We start from the raw sequence: 22,854 nt of genomic DNA on the forward strand, positions 1-22,854 counted from the left end.
TTACTGCTTTGTAAGTATGATCCAGGGCAGTAGCAAACAAAAAATATTACTGGAATAAAACACCTGATTGTTACTACACTGAATACAGAAACCACTCCCTTCATCACCAAAAAATTCTTACATGAAGTCCAGTCCACCAACAGTCCCCATCAGCCATACAGATGAGAAGGAACCAGCAAAACCAGAACACACGTGTGGATCACAGGACTGGCCCAGTCTGCTTTCTAAATTCAAAATATACACCAGTGCCCCTAGCTGACTATCCCATCACCTTTCTCAAACAACGGTAAAACTAAAATCCTGAACCTTAAAATGTCATTCACCCAACATGAATATAATTATTACCCAATTTGATCTAACATCCTGAAAGCAATCCTTGCAAAAATGTTTACTAGCCTGCCTGTCCAGCAATAATGTGTTAGTAATTTGTGGCCTATTTCTGGCTATTTACAAGCTTATTATAAATGCTTCTTTTGTCTTCAATAGCATATCTGTGTATCACCAAAGCTGCCTTCCACGAGTTCGTAGAAAGTCAGCCAAAAATAAAACAAAGGATCCAGAATAAAGACAGACTGATCATGTGGTATTTATACAAATAAAGAAAAGCAGCATAAGACATGAAATATTTACTTGGAAGAAAAGGAAGTTAAATAACTGGTGTCAGCTGTCACAAGGACGAATGAATTAAGAGCTGGGAAGCATAAAAATCAAAACTGATCAAAGCTATTTAATCTGTTATCTGAGCTATGCTGTGTATTACCTGAGAATCCCTACTAGCACCATGTTGAAATTGTTTAGGATGAGTACCATACATTAAAGTTTACAGATGATAGCTTGCAGAGTGAATGCTATATTATCCAGAAAATAATAGAGTGGCAGAAAATAGACTGTCCTTCAAATTACAAAGGTGGGAAGCATACTGACCTTATAAGTTGAGAAAGGACAAAACCGAACACTTTTCTCTAGGTCATCTTTTCTCTAAAGTTAGAAATTGCAAAGAACTTCAGACAAACATTCCTGAAAAGTTTGGATCTATTGCAGTTTCAGCACCAGAAGGGCCTCAACAAAGAATAATCTTTGTCAAACCATTCAGTCTCTCACAGCAGGTCCTCAAGAAAGTTCCAGTCTAGAGAGCAGAGTAACTTTCAGAGTCATGGTAATAAGGCTAATTCCTTTCCAGTGAGGGGGAGGGGTGGGTGGTAGACTGTAAATGGAACAATTGTTTGCCTATGAATGTACTTTGCAAATCAGTTCAGCCTGCACATTGTTCCAAAGCCACAAGACATTAGCCTGATTGTAAATACTTTGATCTGATTCTTACCCTCTCATGTTATCAGCACTTCCATTAGGGAAGGCTCCCCATTGATATATCTTCATACTGACCATTGGGGTCCCTCTACATGCTCTAAGTAGACAGGAGTCACTACAATTTGAAAATCGATAACGTGCATGCAAATTCTTTAATGTGCCTGCGGCCAGCCCCTAAGAACAAAGTACAAGTTGATGAAGCTAATAAGGCATAAGTACCATTATTTAAAGAGCTACTTGAACAGCGTTTTAGATTACCTATTATTTTCCAGCTAAGACAGGCACACAGTTAGCATTCTATCTGTGCAGCACCAAGTGAAATCTACTTTTCTTCACAGTGCATGCATAATTTTTTCACATTTGCATCCTGCTGGAAGTTTATACAAAGATACTCCATTTTATCCTCCCAACAATCTTGCAAAATAAATTAAAACAGAGATAGAGACCTGTCCTAGACCACACAGTGAGCTTCAAAGCTACATGAAGTTTCAAATCTGGACCATGCAAGATCAATATGTTACTCTACCACCCTGTGTGTGTAAAGTGCCATCAAATCACAACTGACTTATGGCGAACCAGTAGGGTTTTCAAGGCAAGAGAAGATCATAGGTCACCCCACAGGCTTCATGAGAAGGAGTGGGGACTTGAACCCAGTTCATCTATACCACAGTGGCTCTCATACAATACAACCCGATTCGTGTGCAAATTTCATTGTGAGATTCAGAAAGACAGGACCAGTTTGAGAAAACAGCTTAGTTCTGGTTCAACATTTCTTCAAAGTACTTCAAAGCAGTGAAATGTAACTGGGCATGGGGAAAAATCATTGGCCAATAGATTCAATGATGTCAGCAGTTGAGGACGAAGAATAACCTTATCTTGCCTAAATCTGCTTTGCATGATCAAAGGGAACAAATTTGAAGAACTGCTGAATCAAACCTAAACAAGCTTCTTGAACTGGTGTTCTTCCCTTGTTCTTTTCCATATAAAATTTTAGTCACGAGCACTGGGAGTTTAACCATCATTCTCAGCATAATGGTCATGTTTCTGGGACTAATACTTTGGCAATAAGCTTGAAAGATACAGAATGTAAAATATGGGGTATCTGATGAGAAATCACTAAGGTAATGCAAGATCAATAACGACAGGGACAATTTCCGGACTTTATAAAGTGTGGCATTTCCAGTTAAGAAACAATAGAAGGAAAATGCTTTGTAGTAAAGCCTCATTTAATACCGTTCACAATTTGGTCATGTGTTAAGACACCAACTGAAACAACTGATCTGCCAGTTACTAGATTATCAGCAAGTATAAAAAAGCTTTCTTGTGGAGAGAAGGAACAATAACAACAAAATTGTGGTGATTACTATTCAATGGGTTAATGGTAAAAGAAAACTTGTATTAACAACTATTCTGAACAGCACTAATGGCCATGATTCATCAAACATTTAGCTACATATCTAGAAGAAGCTTCCACCTGTGAGGCTTATAATTCAGACCAATCTTCTGCTCTGGGACAAAAAGCTACACTGATTTCAGAAACATCCCATTTGTGAACTTTTTTTTAAATCTAGTGCCACAGTTGGCGCTCACTAGAATTCAATAATCCTTTCCTTCCTGGATCATTGATTTTCATTCATTTCCTCAGCACTGCTTGATGTGAAGATTGTACATTGCATGTGAGAGCTTTTTTCTGGGTGGTGGTGGGAGAACCATCTCAGGTCACACTGGCTAGGAAACTAGGGTAGGATGGTAACCAGACCACTCATTAAATGGAAACTTGTTTGAGCAATCTTGAGTCGGCATTCTTGAAGTGTACAGGTACCAGCATCTTAAGGAACATCATTCATTCTTCTGTGTGCGGCACATTAACCTAGATGGGATTTATACACATTTTTATCTACTACATTCCTGGGTGAAAAAAGCTCCCTTCTCCCCACACAGACATTTATTATGCCATCCCATGAACACAGAGCAGAAGATAATGGGTACTACCAGATTATCCACCCACTTCTTGTTTCAATGTGCTGCTAATAATGAAGTCATGTTACAACTTCAGTTACTTACATTCCTAAATGGAGGAATTTGTGGTACTACTATACCCCCACATTTCATCAAAGCATAATCAAAGCTGCTAGCAGATTTGGAGAATTGAGTTGCTTGGTCATATCATACACAACTAAAGAGGCAAGGTACACATTTGGCCCCTTCTACCCATGCTTGAATACAAGATGACAGATCAGATTTCAATGCTCCCTCGTATCATAAATATAAGGAAAGGGCTACAGGAGAGAACCTTTCTCCCAAACATATTAACTTTCCAATAGCAACTAATTGTCAACATGGAGGAAACATTCAAATATGTAATTTTTCATCTACAATCTGAAAATGGAACCGTTGCAAGCAATGATACAAAAACAACATTCAGAGCACTTTAATCTGATAAAAAGACCAAGATCCAAGTCTGGTAGCACCTTAAAGATCAACAAGATTTGCAGGGCATAAGCTTTCAAGAGTCAAAGTTCCCTTCATCAGATGAAGGTATCTGGCAAAGAGAGCTCGGATGTTTAAAAGCTTATACCCCAGAAATCTTGTTGGTCTTTCAGATGCTACCAGACTTGGATCTTGCTCTTCTACTGCAGACCAACATGGGTACCCACCTTAAACAATCTGATAAAAAGCCCAAGATATTCCAGTATGATTTATTAAAGCACAACCATACTGAGTTGTATTGCTGGTCATCTTTCAACAACAAAGGAGATTTTATAAGGAGGGAGAGCAGGCCTTTACAGTTTCATCTTAATCTGCTACTGGCACATATTCTATCAGAGTGAAGTTTAGAAACATTAAGAGGGGCCGTGGCTCAGTGGTAGAGCATCTGCTTGGCATGCAGAAGGTCCCAGGTTCAATCCCCGGCATCTCCCGTTAAAGTCAGGTAGGTGATGCGAAAGACCTCTGCCTAAGTCCCTGGAGAGCCGTTGCCGGTCTGAGTAGACAATACTGACTTTGATGGACCAAGGGTCTAATTCAGTATAAGGCAGCTTCATGTGTTCATGTGTGTATTGGACAATAAGTATTTCAAATGTGTCCAAATCTAAGATCCTGGAGATGATCAAGAACATGCTGGATAAGATCTGATAACCTGGAGGCTGCAACTTGGGGGCTGTACATGCTCATGTTGTGTGTGTGTGCATTAAGTGCCGTCACTTCCAATTCATGGCAACCTTATGAATCAATGTCCTCCAAAACATGTTATTGTTAACAGCCTTGCTCAGGTCTTGCAAACCGAGCGCCGTGGTTTCCATTACAGAGTCAATACATTTCATGTTGGGTCTTCCTCTTTTCCTGCTGCCTTCAACTTTTCCTAGCACTACTGTATTTTCCAGTGACTCTTGTCTTCTCATAATGTGACCAAAATATGATAGCATCAGTTTAGTCATTTTAGTTTCTAGATAGAATCAAGCCTGAACTATCCATAGTCGCTTTTTGGCAGTCCATGGTATCCATAAAACTCTCCTCCAACACCACATTTGAAAAGAATCTACTTTCTTCCTGTCAGCTTTCTTCACTGACTAATTTTCACACCCATACATAGTAATAGGGAATACGATAGCATGAATTAACTTGATCTTGGTTGCCAGTGACACATCCTTACACTTAAGAAACTTTTCAAGCTCCTTCATGGCTGCCCTTCCCAATTTCACTCTTTTTCTGATTTCTTGGTTGCAGTCTCCCTTTTGGTTGATGATGGAGCCAAGGAATAGAAGGTTTTGAACAATTTCAATTTCTTCTTTGGCAACCTTAAAGTTGAGTAATTCCCCAGTAGTCATTACTTTTGTCCTTGACGCTCAGTTGTAGTCCTGCTTTGGCACTTTCTCCTTTAACTTTCAGCAGTTTCAAATCTTCGCTATTTTCTTCTGCCAGTAATGTGATATCATTGGCATATCTCAAGTTGTTAATGTTCCTCCCCTCAATTTTCACTCCACCTTCATTTAAATCTAGTCCAGCTTTCTCAATCTGCATATAGATTGAAGAGATAGGGAGATAAAATACATCATTGTCTGACACCTTTGCCAATTGGAAACCATTGTGTTTCTCCATGGTCTATCCTAACAGTAGCCTCTTGTCCACAATACAGGCAGCGAATCGAAATAATCAGATGCTGTGGCACACCAATTTCCTTTAAAACCAGTCATAGCTTCTCATGATAAGCTTTGCTGTAGTCTATGAAAGACAACCTGATTTTCTTCTGAAATTTTCTCGTAGATTTCAGTAATCAATGTAAATTTGCAATGTGATCTCTAGTGCCTCTTCCTTTTCTGAATCCAGCTTGAACATCAGGCATTTCTCAGTCCATATATCTTTGTTGTAAGATTTTGAGCATCACTTTACTCATGTGAGAAATGAATGCAATAGTCCATAGTTGCTGCAGACTTTGCTGTCTCCTTTTTTTGGCTGTGGGCCATTGTTTTGTTTTCCTTTTTAGTTGTTCTCTTCTATTTTTTTACATTTGTTGTAACAGTTCTCTTTGTCTCTACACATTGACAAATAGCTCACTATTCAACAGAGTCGAACACAAATTGAATAATAACCATATCTTGGTTCTTGTAGGTTATCCGGGCTGTGTAACCGTGGTCTTGGAATTTTCTTTCCTGACGTTTCGCCAGCAACTGTGGCAGGCATCTTCAGAGTAGTAACACTGAAGGACAGTGTCTCTCAGTGTCAAGGGTGTAGGAAGAGTAATATATAGTCAGAAAGGGGTTGGGTTTGAGCTGAGTATTGTCCTGCAAAAGTATTGTCCTGTAAGTATCAAGATAATGTGCTAATGAGGGTATGGTATGTTAATATGGAACCATTGTATCCTGAAGTGATCTGTTAATGTGTGTAATCCAAAGCTAATCTGTATGGCTATTGTTGAATGCTGTCTTTGTCTGGAGGTTTTTCAGGGCAGGAAGCCAAGCCTTATTCCTGCCCTGAAAAACCTCCAGACAAAGACAGCATTCAACAATAGCCATACAGATTAGCTTTGGATTACACACATTAACAGATCACTTCAGGATACAATGGTTCCATATTAACATACCATACCCTCATTAGCACATTATCTTGATACTTACAGGACAATACTTTTGCAGGACAATACTCAGCTCAAACCCAACCCCTTTCTGACTATATATTACTCTTCCTACACCCTTGACACTGAGAGACACTGTCCTTCAGTGTTACTACTCTGAAGATGCCTGCCACAGTTGCTGGCGAAACGTCAGGAAAGAAAATTCCAAGACCACGGTTACACAGCCCGGATAACCTACAAGAACCAATGAACTCTGACCGTGAAAGCCTTCGACAATAACCATATCTGTTCACCATGGTTTTGTTTAGAATTACATCAGTAAGTGAACTTATGTGATCCACATTAGAAAGTTAAAAGTTATACTGAAATTTTACTTACCATATTTTTCTGTGTATAAGACGACCCTTTTTTCTGTAAAATTTAGCCCCAAAATTAGGGGTCGTCTTATACACAGAAGCTGGCTGTTGCCGCCTCTTTCCCCACCTGTCAGCTGTTGGGCGGGGAAAGAGAGCGAGCGGGGTAAGAGTCCTGTAGCCCTGGCCAGCCGGCGTCCAAACCAGCTGAGTGGGCGGCAACCAGTTTGAACGCCAGACGCCGACTGGCCAGGGCTACAGGACTCTTTCCCCGCCCAACAGCTGACAGGTGGAGAAGAGAGTGAGTGGGGAAAGAGGCCGGTGGCCCTGGCAAGTTGGCGTCCAAAGCGGTCACTGCCGCCCCGCCCGTCAGCTGTCGGGCTGGGTGGGTGGCACCCAGTTTGAAAGCCAGCTGCCAGCCGGCCAGGGCGACAGGACTCTTTCGCCCTATAAGACGCCCCCATGTATAAGACGACCCCTATTTTTTCTTAATTTTGGGTTAAAAAAATAGGGGTCGTCTTATACATGGAGGCGTCTTACAGACGAAAAAATACGGTGTGTATATATATATATATATATATGAATTGATATACTGCTTTTCTACCTTAATAGCCAATAAAGTTACTTCCAGTCAAAAATGCAACCGCCTTATCTGTATATTTAACATTAACAAAAAGCACAACCCCTACAAAGAATTAAAACAGGCAGTGGAAGGTTGAGAGGTTCAGGAACCAAAGAACCACATCAATGAAAGTCACAAAACACATTAAAGTGACAGCAGATCTCCAGGGTCTTTGGTGGAGCTCTTTCTCTTCACCTACCACCTGAATTTAACCTGGGACCTTCTGCATGCCAAGAAGATGACCTACCACTGAACCATAGCCCCTCCTGTGGATCTCTCTTAAAAATTCAAAACACAGATGTCATCAGAGAAAAGCGCGATTAATAGTGAAGATTAACTTCACCAATAGCGGTGGTGGCACCTGGTTGGTTCAGTCTCTTGACCTTAAATATTATTAAATATGACTATATAAGGAGATTTCCAACAGCCAGCCTTTTTAAGGCTTTGAAAGGTCAAATTCAGAACCTTAAACTTCCCCTGGAAACCCACAGGAGCAAGAATTAGAGATATATGCAGAAGTGGATCCTGCCCCTCACACAAAAACAAAACACAAACCTCCGTTTAGAATTGGCTCATGGTTTCAGAATTTTTTTCAAAGATTCTAAAATATAGCCAAATTGACAGAGAAAATACGGTTCTTCTCCAAATGCCTTGAAGCACTCCAAATGCTTCAACTTTTTAGCAAGGCTTACCAAACTGGCATGCTAATCTATATTTAAGATAGTTCAGTGCAACAACATTACGAGTAAGCAGTTTAGCTTGATCATACTAGCATGAATACATCCACGCTACATGTCATATTAGAGATCAGAAGATACACTGGAGACTGAAGCAATACTGTAAAACCAAGTAGAAAATAACAGATTCCAGCAACAAACCACTGACAGTCAAACATTACAATACTATAGAAGGTATACATGGTTTTTAGTGTGATCAAGAAACAATACAAAATGGGGAGGGAAGAAACCTGATGCAATCCCCTCTCTTTCTGCAGAGAAAGAGAGGAAAACACAGCTACATAAAGAAACAGTCTTGTTGATTTCAGCCCCTTCATATTTTCAGATAAAACTGAACTATACACACATTCTCTTGAGAAATTGTGGGTATGCCCAGTGAGACTAGTAATAGTCTAAGCTACATCTCCATTAATTAATGGCCCCCTTCTATGGGAGGAAGAAAGGACAGAGAACCTAGATTGTATTCTATGGCTGCCCAGGCAGGAGGCATGTCTTCTTCTAGCAGTACGTATGAACCCTTTTCCAATTGTCTCCAAAGTCAGCCATTGTCTGTATTCTGAGTGCTATGGAAACCTAAACTAAAACTTTAATGGAACAGGGTAACCTCACCTTTCATGGAAGTCAAACATCAATTCCTACCTCAAAGACCAAAATATATGCTTATAGTCAAGCCTAAACTAACCCGATTTCTTGTCTTTATTCTTGCACTTCCCCCATATCCTTAAGAATAACTAGCACTTAAGCTATCTAGTTACTATGAGTACCCAGCTTGCTGGGGGTAAAGGGAAGATGACTGGGGAAGGCACTGGCAAACCACCCCATAAAGTCTGCCAAGTAAATGTCGGGATGTGACATCACCCCATGGGTCAGGAATGACCCGGTGCTTGCACAGGGGACCTTTACCTTTAAGCTATCTAGGTTCTCTCCGAGGCTGAAAAAAGCTTGAACAATTTACTCTCGACTTTAAATGAGCAACTATGATGCAATGTGAGAACCCCTGTTCTATGGCAACACCAGTTCCACATTTTTCAAGTACAAGAGCTCCATTCAACTCACACAAGCATGGAACATCAAGAAAATATATAAAATGCTCAATTATGCAGAACACTACATGAAAGAATGCAACCTACATAGTCTAGTAAAGTCTGTATGCATATGTTATATGCAACTATCCTGCATGTGATCAACTAAGAATTTGTTGTCAACATCTATGAATTCAAAATACTTTTCATTTCTATGCAGAGCTGGGAATACATGTTTTCTACTAGCTACTAAATATTTCACCCTTGCCTGCCCCAAATGTTTTGCAACGGCACTCACATGAAGTAATGAAACAGTACTACAAATAACCATAATGATAAGGGAAAAAATCAAATCTGTTGAAAGGTAGTTTGTATTTTACATACCTACTTGGGAGGGAGGACAGCAAACTTTGAATTAAGCACAGAAGTCTGAGTTATTGTAAACATTATCTCAGAATGGTACAAGTTAAGCAATCTTCCATGTTTAGTTAGAAACACCCTATTAGCACCACCTATAATTAACATTACCGGTTTTACATACTTTTGTTATGACACTTCAGTCAAGGAGGCTGTAATGAAAAACTACAGACCCCTCTTAACTGCTTATGCAGTATTTGGGCTGATCTGAAAACTGTAACTTGCCACTCTATAATGGACTGTTCTGTTGCTCATGCATAAGTTAACATTTAGTCACAACTGTTGTCAGGCACATGATCATGAAAAGTAGTCCATTCTCCCTTCCCAAAACCACCTACTGCTGAACCTGCCTGATGTACTTTAGTACCAAAGCCAACCTCTGAAGCATTAGCAAAACATCTTGCACAATAAACCTGTGAGACAAACATACAGGAACATCAGCTGCCAAACAGTAATTTCAATGTGGTTCTACCAGATCCAATTCCCACATAATACACTAATTTTCATACCTGCTTTCGGCAAAGATCACTTAATTGCAGTGATTTTTTTCCAAATGCAATCTAGAGAAGTGAAGGCCCAGAAAAAAGCCCTGGAAAATTCCAACTTCTCAGGTTGCAAAAATTAGAACACATATGCAAAGGTAACACAAAGTGTACCTTTTGTTGCTCTCCCCAAGTACTGGGTATACTTACAATTTTGTTTGTAGAAAACTAAGGCATTTACACCATAAAATTCCATAAACATGCTAAGCACTGTAACTGCATACTCTTAAGTTATACATTTTGCATTTTATGTTGTTCGATCAGTAAAAGGTGTTTGGATTTGACAGGAAAGTATTGTATATATTTCAATGTTTTCCCAAAATATCCATACGTAACCCAAAAACGAAACTTTAAAAATTTCGGGAAATTTTACATCTCTGCTGCTGTCACCACTACCATTTTACTGAATCTGAATTACCATTCATTCATAGCTGATCTGGTAATTCAATACTCATAACATGGTTTAGTAACCTTAATTGCAGACAATACCCAAAATACAATTAAACCCAAACTGGTTTAACTGGAGATAGTAATAAGCCTACCAACTGAACAACAGCACAAACTCTTTCCAAGGACCAATCTAACTTCTTGAATTACATACTATGAAAATGAAACATGAACAACCTGCTGGATCTGAGCAAGGATCCATCCAGTTTCTAACTGCAGCCAGCCGGCTCAAACCAGGAGTCCATAAATAGGGGATGGAGCAGCCACTGGTTGCTCTTAGCCCACCAGCAACTAATATTCACAGGGATATAGGCATACCACGCTTTATTGCGCTTCACTGATATTGTGTTTTTGAGCAAGTCTACCAGTGCCATTTTTCCAACAGCATGTGCTCACTTCGATTCTGTGTCACTTTTTGATAATTCTCACAATATTTCATTATTATTACTGTACATTTTTTAGACATAACGCTATTGTACACTTAATAGACTTGAGTACCGTATATACTCGTGTATAAGCCGACCCGCTTATAAGCCGAGGTGCCTAATTTCACCCCAAAAATGGGGAAAAATTAGGCACCCGCGTATAAGCCGAGGGTCGGCTTATACAACGGGTCGCCCTCCCGCCCGGCCTCCCGGGCCCTCCAGACCAACCCCAGTGCCATCTCCTCCCGGGCCCTCCAGACCCACCCCGACCCCAGCGCCACCCTGGGGGGGGAGGGGGAAGAGCCCCTGAACCCCCAACTTACCGGGAGAGGTGGGAGGAGGAGGCCCGCTGATCAGCTGGAGGCGGCAGCGGAGCCCTTCCAGCGCTGGAGCCGGTGGCGGCGGGGCCCTGCCTGCGCGCAGGCAGCCCCCACTGGCCGCTTCCAGGCGCCCAGAGAGCGCGCCGGCCGGCGGCGGGGGTGGCGCCGGGGCCCTGCCTGCGCGCAGGCAGGCCCCGCTGGCCGCTTCCAGGCGCCCAGAGAGCGCGCCGGCCGGCGGCGGGGGTGGCGCCGGGGCCCTGCCTGCGCGCAAGCAGGCCCCGCTGGCCGCTTCCAGGCGCCCAGAGAGCGCGCCGGCCGGCGCGGGGCCCTGCCTGCGCGCAGGAAGGCCCCGCTGGCCGCTTCCAGGCGCCCAGTGAGCGCGCCGGCCGGCGGCGGGGGTGGCGGCGGTTCCCTGCCTGAGCGCAGGCAGGCCCCGCTGGCCGCTTCCAGGCCGCCCAGAAGTCATGCGGGCCAGCGGCGGCGGTGCCGGCGGTAAGTTCCTCTTCCCTCCTTTCCCCCTCCCCCCTCCCACCGTATTGACCCGCGTATAAGCCGAGTTTGGTTTTTTCAGCCCTTTTTTTGGGCTGAAAAACTCAGCTTATACACGAGTATATACGGTATAGCGTAAACATAACTTTCATATGCACTGGGAAACTAATAAATTGTGTGACTATGTCACGCCTCCCTGGCACCGCCGTCGCCCCCGGGGTCTCTGCCTTGGAGGAGGACCTGGCCGGACCTCCTCGGCCTCAGACCAGTCTGAGGGGGAATCGGAGCTTGCCTCCCCCTCGGATGCAGCCAGGTTGCTCTGAGCCAGCACGGCTCCTACCACCTAGTGCTGCTGCTACTCCTCCTCGGCCAAGGCTCCTCTCTGGCCTTATATCCCCTCCAGGCCAGAGAGGTCCCGCCCCTTCCTCCCTTAGCCCCGCCCCCGACCTTCTCAAATAAGGGCTCCAGCCGGGTCACCTGGCTGTCTCTGAGGTAGCTGGCCGGCCCGCCCTCATTTGCCCCGCCCGCGCTCGTCCGCGGCTCAGCTGTTGAGCGGGGCGGGGTGCAGGAGCGCGCGCAGTCTCTGCCGCGGCCGGCGCCGCGGCTGGGTGCTTGCTGGCGTCATCCCCTGGAGGCCCTGAAGGAAAAAAACAGGGCTGAAGCGCGGTCGCCACGCCGGCTGCCGGCGGGGCTGGCCACCCCGCTCTCATCTTCCCTCCCTCCAATGGTGAGTGGCACCCCCCCTGCATGGTCTGGTGGGGTGGTTTACGTCCCGGGCTGCGCGGGGAGGGGCTCGTCCCGGGACAGACTAACTTTATTGTGGTGGTCTGGAACTGAACCCGCAATATCTCTGAGGTAGGCTTGTACTGTCTCTGAACATAAAGAATCCTTGTAGCTATGTGAACTATCATTTTGCCTGTCCTGAATTTACTGCCATTCGAGTGTTATGGAAAAAGTTAGTTCTAGTGTTATGGAATGAAAACTTTTAGCAATATTCTCCATAGCATAAATAGTTCTCTAACATGATTCACCCCACAATCATTTTTAAAAGTAAAAATACATTCCCTGATAGGAAAGATTCTCCAAGTTTTGGATCATTTTGGTTGCTCTTTTCTGAACCTTTCCCAGTTCTATGAGACGCCACGTAAGATAGGGCAAGCACAGCATTACAAGTGTAGATGTACCATTACGGCATTAAAACAACTGGTTGTTTTATTTTCAGCCATTTTCCTAATAATTCCTAGTGTACAAACTGTCTCAACAACCTGAGTTGATGCATTTATTAGATTTTCCACCAATACCACAAAATCTTTCCCATTTAATCACTACCAGTTTAGACATCAATATTATAAGATTTCTGCTCCAAAATGTTATCACTTTGCACTGAGCTGCATTTGCCATTTTGTTGCCTATTCATTCAGGCTGGAATGAAACTCTTTACAGCTTGCTTGGGATTTACCACCTCAAACAATTTGGTAACCTCTGAAAACCTGCCTTCCTATTCAACTCGACACCAATCAATTAAGATTAATTTCAGATCTCTGGACGATACCACTGCTTGCTTCCACCAAGTAAAAAAATTGCCAAGTTTACTCAGGAGCCTTGTTGGTGAATAATTTTTTTTCTAAAGCTTTTTATAAGTCTGAGTAGTCACTACCCACCAGAGGACTACTATTTATATGCTCAAGATTGGTGAGAGAGGGCTTCTCTTTGCAGAAGCTAGGCTGATTTTTACTTAGCAAAACTTATTCTTCTAGATGTCTAATAATGCTTTCCACCAATGTACCTCAGAGTGATATTGGGTCAATATCATTCACAAACAGGTCATGAGTGTGTGGTAATATACCTAATTAATACATTTTTATTGTAGGAGAACATGGGTCAATCCAACAACTAGCATGGCTCAAATAATGATACTGAAACAAATCAACAACACTACAGGGAGGGATGGTACTGCTTTACAGAGAAACCAGAAGCCCAACAGGTTCCAAACTGGAAAGTCTGATGACATCACATCAACTTGATTCTGTTTCTTAGTTTTAATGCCCAAAAGCAATGAAAATTTCAACTCATACACATGTCATTGGGGCAGTGCAAGTGCCTGAAACACAATTTCATACAGGGCTGGGTATTACAAATGTGTCAAGGACTTCCTCCAACATAGCCGCACCGTACCAGTTTATTTTGAAGCAGCACTCCCAACAAAAATTGACTTCCAGCACCCTGAAAACTGTACAGTATGGATAAGCAGATTCCAAAGGTTCTCACATACTTCCAGCCTGGATTAGAAACATTTAATACAATGGACTCAGCAGCATAAAATATCTAGTAATCTAAGGGATTCACAGAAGACCAAATAAACAACCCAAAATTAGTTTTTTTCCGAACTAGATGCCCAGTTAGGCTTTTGGCAGATCCTGGTAGCTGCAAAATCAACACTAGCAGTTACTACCAAAGAAAGCCTTTAAATATCCCTAGAGGTACTAAACCCACCATTTTAAAATCACTGGGACAACATAACTGCCCAGTGTTTTTCAAGAGCCCCTCTGGATCTCTTTTCTAAAAGTGATGTCACTACCTTGACTACCTTGTAATATGCAGTAAGGAGGACAAGGTTTATAAGTTACATATCTGCTACAAGAATAACAATTTCACTTTTAAATGCCTCTTGGGTATATGGCATCCAGATCCAAATACTTCTTAACTTTCAATTTGTCTGCCTTAGAACATCTTATCTCACCTCTGTCTGACCTGAATCTATGAGGATTCTTCTGACACCCTCCCGGGAGATACCAAGGAGATTCTCTATCACTTAGCCACAGCCCTTCCCCACCCTTCAATTTGCTTTTAAAAGAAGTAATTAACAAATGCTGCTGCCAAGATATCCCGAGAATGCTAGATTTAAATTTTAATATTCATGTATAAAGCATAGTCAAAACTAACATTCAGAAACCATATTCATACACGATCAGGTACTCCAATAAACCTATCACATTTTGATACTGCAACAGTTTCCAAGCTAAGGTAACTACTTACATAACCATTTGCCTCCCGAAATCTTAAACCCGAAAATAAATGGTCCAATTAGAAATCAAGCATTATGGCCAACAAGTCTGTGTCAGAGTGAAGCCTTGAACTGAAGAAATGAATTCAGTGATCCCAACAACTAACAGGAACTCGGAGTGTTTTAAATACACCAGAACCTCCCTGCTCATGTGACTACTAGGTGAGACACAAATGTTATTCCTCAAACACATTGCTGTTTCAACTATCAAGCTCAAAGCGTTATCCAACATGTTCACATTAATAAAGACACACAATCTAAAGATCCACTCCTGCACTAAGAGTACACTAAAACATAAGGCCAGGGTATTTAAAGTTTAAAAAAATACATCCATCATTCTTCAGACTGATGTCCCAGGCCTTACCACACTGTAAAAAGGATAACCACAGGAGTCAGTAGTAGAAAAGATGGATAAAAGACAGAAGAAAAGTAAAGTGTCCTGTGGCACGAGTGCAGTTCCAAACTCCTAACTGATGGCGGAAGCGAGGGGCACCACTGTTGCTGTGGTCTTTCAAATCTTATTTATACTTGAATAATGAGATTTTCAAAAGCAAGGTTATCAACATAGTCAAGCCTCAATGTTTTTTTTTGGTGATCCTGGTAGTTTCCATCACTGGTTATGTGCAATGCATACCGTGACTGTACTGATCACCAACAATCTATGGATTAACACAGTGCTTCTCAAATTTCTAAAAGCTGAGGTAACAGCCTCCCCCCAGTTTAGACTGGTGGCACTACTTCTGTTATGGGATACAATAATCTACACTTCTTAAAGAGCTCACCTACCGTTCCATATTTCATAAAATCATAAAATCAGCAACATTTATGCATGTACATAGAAGTTGCTTACAATGTAACTTCCTACCGTGAAGAACGCGCCTGAGTGAAATAGAAGATTGCAGAAGGGGAAAGCCAAAAGACCAAGACCTAGTTTTAAAAGAAATGGGTTAGAAGTCAAATTGCAACATGCATATGCATTCACATTCTGTAAGCACAGCAGAGATGAGAAACTGGCTTCTCAAAACAGAAGCCTGTTGAAAAACAATAAAAATGTTAGAATATAAACATTTATGAACAAAGACTTTCACGTTTAAGGCAAACATTAAACAGCTCTGTTGACAAATGTGTACAAAGCTTCACAATTATGTTAGGTGAATGGCAAGCTATTGCAGTGTTTCCTATAGAAACCCCAACCTTGCCTTAATAAAAATAGCTTCCATAAGCAAGTTTTCTTAAAGACTGCCTTCAATTTTCCCCCTCCATATTTGGGCATGCTAGTTATGGCTAGAATACAGGGCTTTCAACATTTTCCCCTGCTCTAAATAAGATGAAGGAACAGCTGAGTGACTGTGTCCAATTTTTGTTGGAGTTATTTCCCCAGAACTCCCTCCAATCCATAAGATGTGCTTAAGTCCAAGTAGATGTGCCCCATTTAGAGGATTCAGCACATCCAATCCCTGCAGTGCACACACTGGTACCTTGCCCATTCACATGGCTGACAAGAAGAGTTGTAGAATCAGTGTAGCAGTATAAGAGAAATGGTATCAGCCTTTTCCTTTGAAAATACCCACACCCAATTGTACACTGCAACACAAAGCCAGGAAAACTGAGCATGCCCCACTTCTAAATATACTGAGTATTTTTAATTGCACTGAATGCCTGTACTGAATTAAGCATTTAGAATGCCTTGCTCATTCTGCTGGAGCTGAACAGCCAGCAATCCCTAGTATCACGACAGCATTACCTACAACAAGAATAGTTCCAAAGCATCACTTTACAAGTCAATAGAACCTCTGGTGAATAATTGATTTTTTTAAACAAACTTGCATTTAACTTATTCAGTATCAATGATTCCTGCAGGCCTAACACTCCAGGGCACAACACTAAAGCAACTCCAACATATAAACATGTGTCTATGGGGAAGAAACGTCTCTTACCTAGCCATTATCAAGTTTCTTGCACTTTTAATGGTACGCATGCAAGCTAAATATACCAACGGAGAAACACAGTCAGCACTGCACCTTACAGAGGAGCTGCAAAGATCACTACAGTAGTCAATGTCATATTGTTTCCGACAGTCTAAAGCGCTATATAAACGTACGCTATTATTAAAGTCTCCAATAATTGTGGCAACTGCCACATGCTCCTGAACTAGGGCACTATGGATGCGAGGCCTTTGAAACTGCCCTCAGTAGGTCCTTAGAAGAATCATAAAAAGGTGCCAAAGGAGTGCAACAACATACTTCTGGGAATCCACATATTCATAAATATGAAAAGGGAACTACTGAGGCAGAAAATGCCTGAAAACCCCAGGCTTAGGCCTAAGGCGCTCTGCTCCTCCAACAAAATCAACAGGAATACAGGGACCTCATTCCTCAACATGGCAGGCAACTGCAGAGAGTTTTGTAAGGAGGAGCCTGCAACACTCCCCAAATGAGGAAAGGCAGCAGGAGCGCAAGATTTTTTTTCCACGCTACAGATGTCCCAGTTTCCCAGTCGCAAACACAACAGGGATGCGCCGAGGCGACCCAGGTCCTCTCCGGGTCCTTCAACAGCCCCGACCCTTCCCATGCATTTCAGCGCAACCCACACCGCCAGTGCCCCGCTCTCCGGCTGCACCTGCTGAGGGCTCGCTTGAAAGCAAGGGGGGAAAGAATTGGAAACACACGTCCACCTGCAAGCCGGCCAGCCTCCAAACCCCCCGCTCCCTCCTGACCACGAACACGCCCGACAGGAAGAGCAGGGCAGCGGCCCAGGCCCACGGCGGGAGGCCCCCGCACGAGCCCTGGAAGCGGGGAAGGCGAGACCAGGGGAGGGCGGAGGGGGAAGAAAGCTGGCGCTGGAGACGCAGAGCCCCACAGCCGCCCCAGGGTCCGGCTCCGCCCCAAGCGCCAGGGAGGCCTTCCCAGCTGCACAGATCCCTGGCCTGTTCGGGCCCGACGGCGGGGCCCGGTCGCCGCCGCCACACCAGCAAGCGCCTGGGGTGCGGGGGGCTTACCCACTGCGGCGCGCGGCCCCCACGAAGCCCGGCCCGCGAGGAGGCCGCTCCCTCCGGGGACTGACTCGCCGCCGGCACAGTGACCGACGGATCAAGCGACAGAGCAAGCGCGACGGCGCGCGACACGTACCTGGGGGAGGGGCGGCGCACGGGAGCCTAGCAACCGCCGGCACGAGAGCGCCGCGACCAATCACGAGCCCTTCCCCGGCCGAGCCGCAGCGCCGCGCAGCTCGGCAGCGTCTGCCCGCTCGGCTCGCGGCGGCGCCGACCCAACCCGCTAGGCTCCGCCTCCCGCGCACCGGCTCCCCCTACCCAGACTCAGAAGACGCCCCTCTAAAGCCACGCCCCTAGCTCCGGCGTGCAAAAATCACGGGAGCTCGTTTTCCTTGGCCACGCCCACCGGGCTCTGCCTTTCAAGGACCCCAAATCAAAGCCTCGAGTCCACGCCCATCATCACACTTTTTATTGGGCAGATGGAAAAGTGCTCTGACTTCTCGCTTCTCCATTGGTCAGTTCTGAAAATTCTTTTGGGTGGGGCAAGGCCTGGCAGCATGCCTTGTCCCACCTGCAAACCCCGCCCATTGCTTTGCTTTTCATAACTGGGACAAAGACCTGGGGAGGAGGTCGAGTGTGAGTCTCCATCTCCAAAGCCCGGTTTTCACTTCTTTTTTTGGTAACTCGGTTGTTTAGAAGTCTTGATCCTTAATCCTAAATTTGTAGTTATTGGCTGCTCAGTGGAGAGTTTTCTCTGCCCCTGCTCAGAGATAAGGGAAGTTAAGAACAAGAAAACTTTGAAAGTAATAAATATTAAGATGTGAATGTATATAAAGGTTGGCTGTATTAGCATTGCTATAGTCTTATAGTGTATATGGAGTATCTGGTTCTTTAGATGTATAAGGTCTCAGGTTATGGCTGGAAGACAATTTTGCAAAAGCTAAGCAAGTCTGCCAACTCAAGTTTGAGAAATTCCAGGAGATTTGGAGGCAATGCTTGGGGGAGGCAGACTTTGGTGATGGGAGGGAACTCAACAGAGATATGATACCACCCTCTGAAGCTCTAGGGACATTGATTCGTAGTCTGGACATCAGTTGTAATTCTACAAATACTTCAGGTCCCACCTGGTGGTTCAGTTCATAGATGGGTTGTCTCTTTAAGTCCTGTATACACTGTCTCTGTTTCCACAGTGAAAAAAAGGCAGGGTAAAAATGAAATCAATAGTCCACTGTATGCTAAAGGATCAGAGTAGGTCGCAACAAAAACTCACCAGACATCACCAAAATGTCCAATCTGTTGCCAATGCCAACTTCACCTTGTATGCCAAAGACTACCCCAGTGGGTAGGGCATGCATTACTTCTGAAAAATGCTCAACTTGGCCATTGGTAAGTGTGCCGTAACTGGAGGCAAATGGCTGTCTGGATCTGACTTACAGAAATCTTTTTTGATTTTGTGGTATTTCTCAAAGATTTTGTGGTATTTCTCAATGATTGTAACGAGGAACATGGAGGATCCAGTTTCTAAGATTTGTTGGATCTAACCGTTTAAGCTTTTATAGATTACTATTTATTTAGATAGTCATATCCCACTTGATTTCCACACAGGGCACTCAAAGCAGCTTATGTACAAAATATACAAAAAACCACAAATGTAAACAGAGATATGCAAACAGGCACTCTTTACCCGACGATGGAATATAAAGTCAACCTGAGTGGATGCCGATTCTGGCAGCACAGCTTGCAGAGGGTCACAGGCCAAGAACTCTTTGGCTTCTGCTGCTTGGCTTATGCCTTTGGACAAGCCCAAATTTAAAGTACCTGCAGAATGGGCAGCCCAGATGCTCAGCCACAGGTCTTGTTCAGCTGGCTCAGATCCTCCCAATTTACTTTCCTCCTTAAGTAGTAGAACTAGCACTTTGAATTGTACCTGGAAGGGGCATATTGAACTAGTGCAGATGTTACCATGAGCCTTCATCCATTTTGTTTGCATCAATCTTTCTCTCTTGTACCCACAACAACCCCAGTTTTTCTGCCGAACTCAGAATCTGGCAAGCCCCCGACCTAAGGGCAGGGGGAGAGCCTTTCAAGCCCTGGCTAGGTCTATGCGCAGAACTATTAGAATGACCATATACGTTTTCGAGGGGATCACAAAGAAGATTAAAATGTTTTTTCAAGACATTATAATGCAGTGTTGCAAATATATAAAATCTTGAAGCCAGATAGAAGGTTACCGCTCAAGGAACAACAGATACAGAACACTATATCCTGGATACCGCTGCTTGTAAACTGGTGGAGAGTAAGCAGATTTGGTTGCATTTTTCAGTGTGTATTGTTTTTATCTTATTGATGGACAGTGTCCTTGCAATGATGTTTTTGTGTCCTTGCAACTCTTGCTGTTTTGTTAGCTTCCTTAAGCCTGAGAAAATAAGGTGGGATATAAATATTTCACGGGAGGGAAGGCAGTATGGTATAGCCTGATCTCATCAGATCTTGGAAGCTAAGCAGTGTCAGCCCTGGTTAGTATTTGGATGGGAGACCACCAAGTAATACCAGGCTTGCTATGCAGAGGAAGGCAATGGCAAACCACCTCTGTTAGTACCTTGCCTTGAAAAACCCATAAGGGATCACCATAAGTCTGCTGTGACTTGATGGCACTTTACACACACACATAAACATTTCACACAAATGCTCCTAGTTACCCTTCCCAGTTTTCCCCACTTCCACCATGACCTTCTGCCTTCCATCTTCCTGCTACAAACTTTCTTATATTTGGAAATTCTTACTGCAGCTGTGACCTTTCAAATTTTACCGTGGAGCAGTAAAGAAATGGGTGTTTTTTCAAAAATGAAGGTTCCTGTTATTTTAGATGTATTAGCAAAGGATACTGCACTGATATACAGAGCCTTTGTGAGCTGGGGTAGTAATATATTAGAGGTTTATAAAGTTCATTTCAGAAAGGATGCTGAAGCACCTGATTGCTGGAAAGGCTTGTGCTGAATGTGAACAATATACGTATAGTATTGTTAAACTTACCTCACTGTACTTACATACATTCTCTGAGGTTGTCAACTGACCAGAAAAAGAGAGGCCTGCCTGCTCCTGGAACCTATAACAGCAGCTTAATAATGCAGGGGTTAGGAGGTGAAACTTGGCTACCGTTCTTCTTAGCTTGTTTTGCTGGAGTACAACTTGCCATACACTGCATAATGCATGTCCTTGAGAATGACAGCTAAGCTGAGTGGAGGCTAAGGCAACCCTGTCTGAGAAGCAGCTGCCTTGCAGCTGTGTCCAGATATAAATTAGCGCCTTGGTGAGGAGGGCAGTGCAAGTTGACCCTGATCTGGCTATGAGGAACATAGAGAAAGCTGGAGCTGTACCCACGGTCTGTGTTGCAGAGATTCCTTTGGTGCGGCCTTGAGCAGGGAGGTGTGGCAAAAAGGCCAAGAATATAGGAATGCTCTGTGTACTTTCCTTTGAAGTCTTCAGGTGTGTTGCTGACATTCTGGCTGCTAGCTGTTTACCTTCTGGGTATGATGCTTCCATGCTAATTATTCTCAAGGAGCTTCTAGAATGTAGCCAGTAGTGATACAAGCGTAGATTGACTGGAAAGATCATTGTTTAATTTCACAAACCTGGGAGGCAGGATCAATCAGGTAACTGTGAGGGCATTGAAATTGACTTATGAAAAGTTTTCTTTGTTGTTGTGTGCTAGTGAGGAAGCCTTCTGCCATTGGCTGAGCTGCTGTGATGTCATAGCTGGCCTAGGCAGGAAAAGGGGTCTAGAGTTATAAGAGTTAGAGGTCTGAGATAACAGTGAGCCAAGAAAAGAAGTGTAAAGGGATGCTACAGAAAGGAGACAGAGCTTGAAGCAAAATGAGGAAAACTGTCAAAAGGGTTAATAAGGATGAGGGGAGGACATGGAAAGAGAAGTCTGAAGAAAGTCTGGATTGGGAAGATGAATTAACCAGCAGAGGAAGAAGGAAGGAAGGTTGTAATTCCCTCCTATCTTGAGCCTCAGGTCATTTAAAGACATAGGCAATGACCTAGTAGCCCTGATCAAGGGCAGTTCACATACCCAAAACTGTGTTCCTAGTGCCACTGGACTAAGTAATTACTTTTTTGTGATTCATTGTTAGTGTATATGTTTTGAGAGCAGAGATTTTAGTTTGCTTTTAAAGTTGCCTGTTCCTTTGTGCCTATACATTTAACTGTAAGGCAGCAAGACAGAACAGAGCTGCTGTACCTCCCACCACATTCCTCCACTGTTACCTAGACCCTATCCTTTCTTACCTGCTGTCGGGCAAAAGTGGAGCTTTAATAGGAAAACCAAGCAAGACAAACACAAAGGCAGCCATGGAGGTGGTTGGGAGTCATAATGATCCTGTCCTATCACTGCCTCCAGATGTAAGGACTTGGCCATTCTCAAAATATTTTTGTGCCCCAACTGGACAGAACAGTCTTACTTCCCTGCCTATTCCAACATCTTTGCACACTGACTTGGTAAGGGATGGAAAGTCTTAAGGTGCCCTGGATGGCCATAAACTTGTTGTCACTAGGGTGGTGGTATGTAAATGGAGGAGAAAACAGCCAAGGGATCTCAGAGCAGAGAAGTGAAGAAGGCTGTCAATAGGACAGGATATGGGGGGAAGCTGAATGGATCTGGGTGCTGAACAAGAGTCCCTGCAACCAGAGATGTGGGTAGAAGGTCATGATGCCCATGAGCTGCAGTGCTGGCATTTGAGTGCACTCTGGAGTATGTTTATCTCTGTGGGTACGCCATGAGGATCTTGAGCACATTCTTGAAATGTCCCATAGTCAATGCTGTCATTGTCCTACTGACCATGCAGGCGCAGGCTGGGGTCTGACTGCCTGCAGCCCACAGCCTAAAGAATGCCGTATGTTTTATTCTGCCCTTTTCCAGTGCTGACTCCAGGATTCTCCCAGCATTGTGCTCATTGTTGTTAGGCTAATCCCACTGTGGCAAAAGTGAGAAAACCTGGTAACTATTGCCGGGACTCAAGTACTTGTCACTTGATTTTTGCAGA

General features: G+C 43.7%; 1 protein-coding gene across 1 annotated transcript in view; it reads right to left on the reverse strand.

Moving 5' to 3' along the window:
* The window catches only part of DAG1 (dystroglycan 1), a 71,916-nt gene extending 53,838 nt beyond the window's left edge, over positions 1 to 18,078 (reverse strand). Inside the window, exon 1 of the mRNA XM_056867057.1 lies at positions 17,946 to 18,078. The gene's annotated coding sequence lies outside the window, so the exon portion shown is untranslated. The remainder of the gene's footprint in view (positions 1 to 17,945) is intronic.
* Positions 18,079 to 22,854: the final 4,776 nt, after the last annotated feature.

Source organism: Euleptes europaea, chromosome 1 (assembly GCF_029931775.1).
Source record: "Euleptes europaea isolate rEulEur1 chromosome 1, rEulEur1.hap1, whole genome shotgun sequence".
NCBI classification, from domain to species: Eukaryota; Metazoa; Chordata; class Lepidosauria; order Squamata; family Sphaerodactylidae; genus Euleptes; species Euleptes europaea.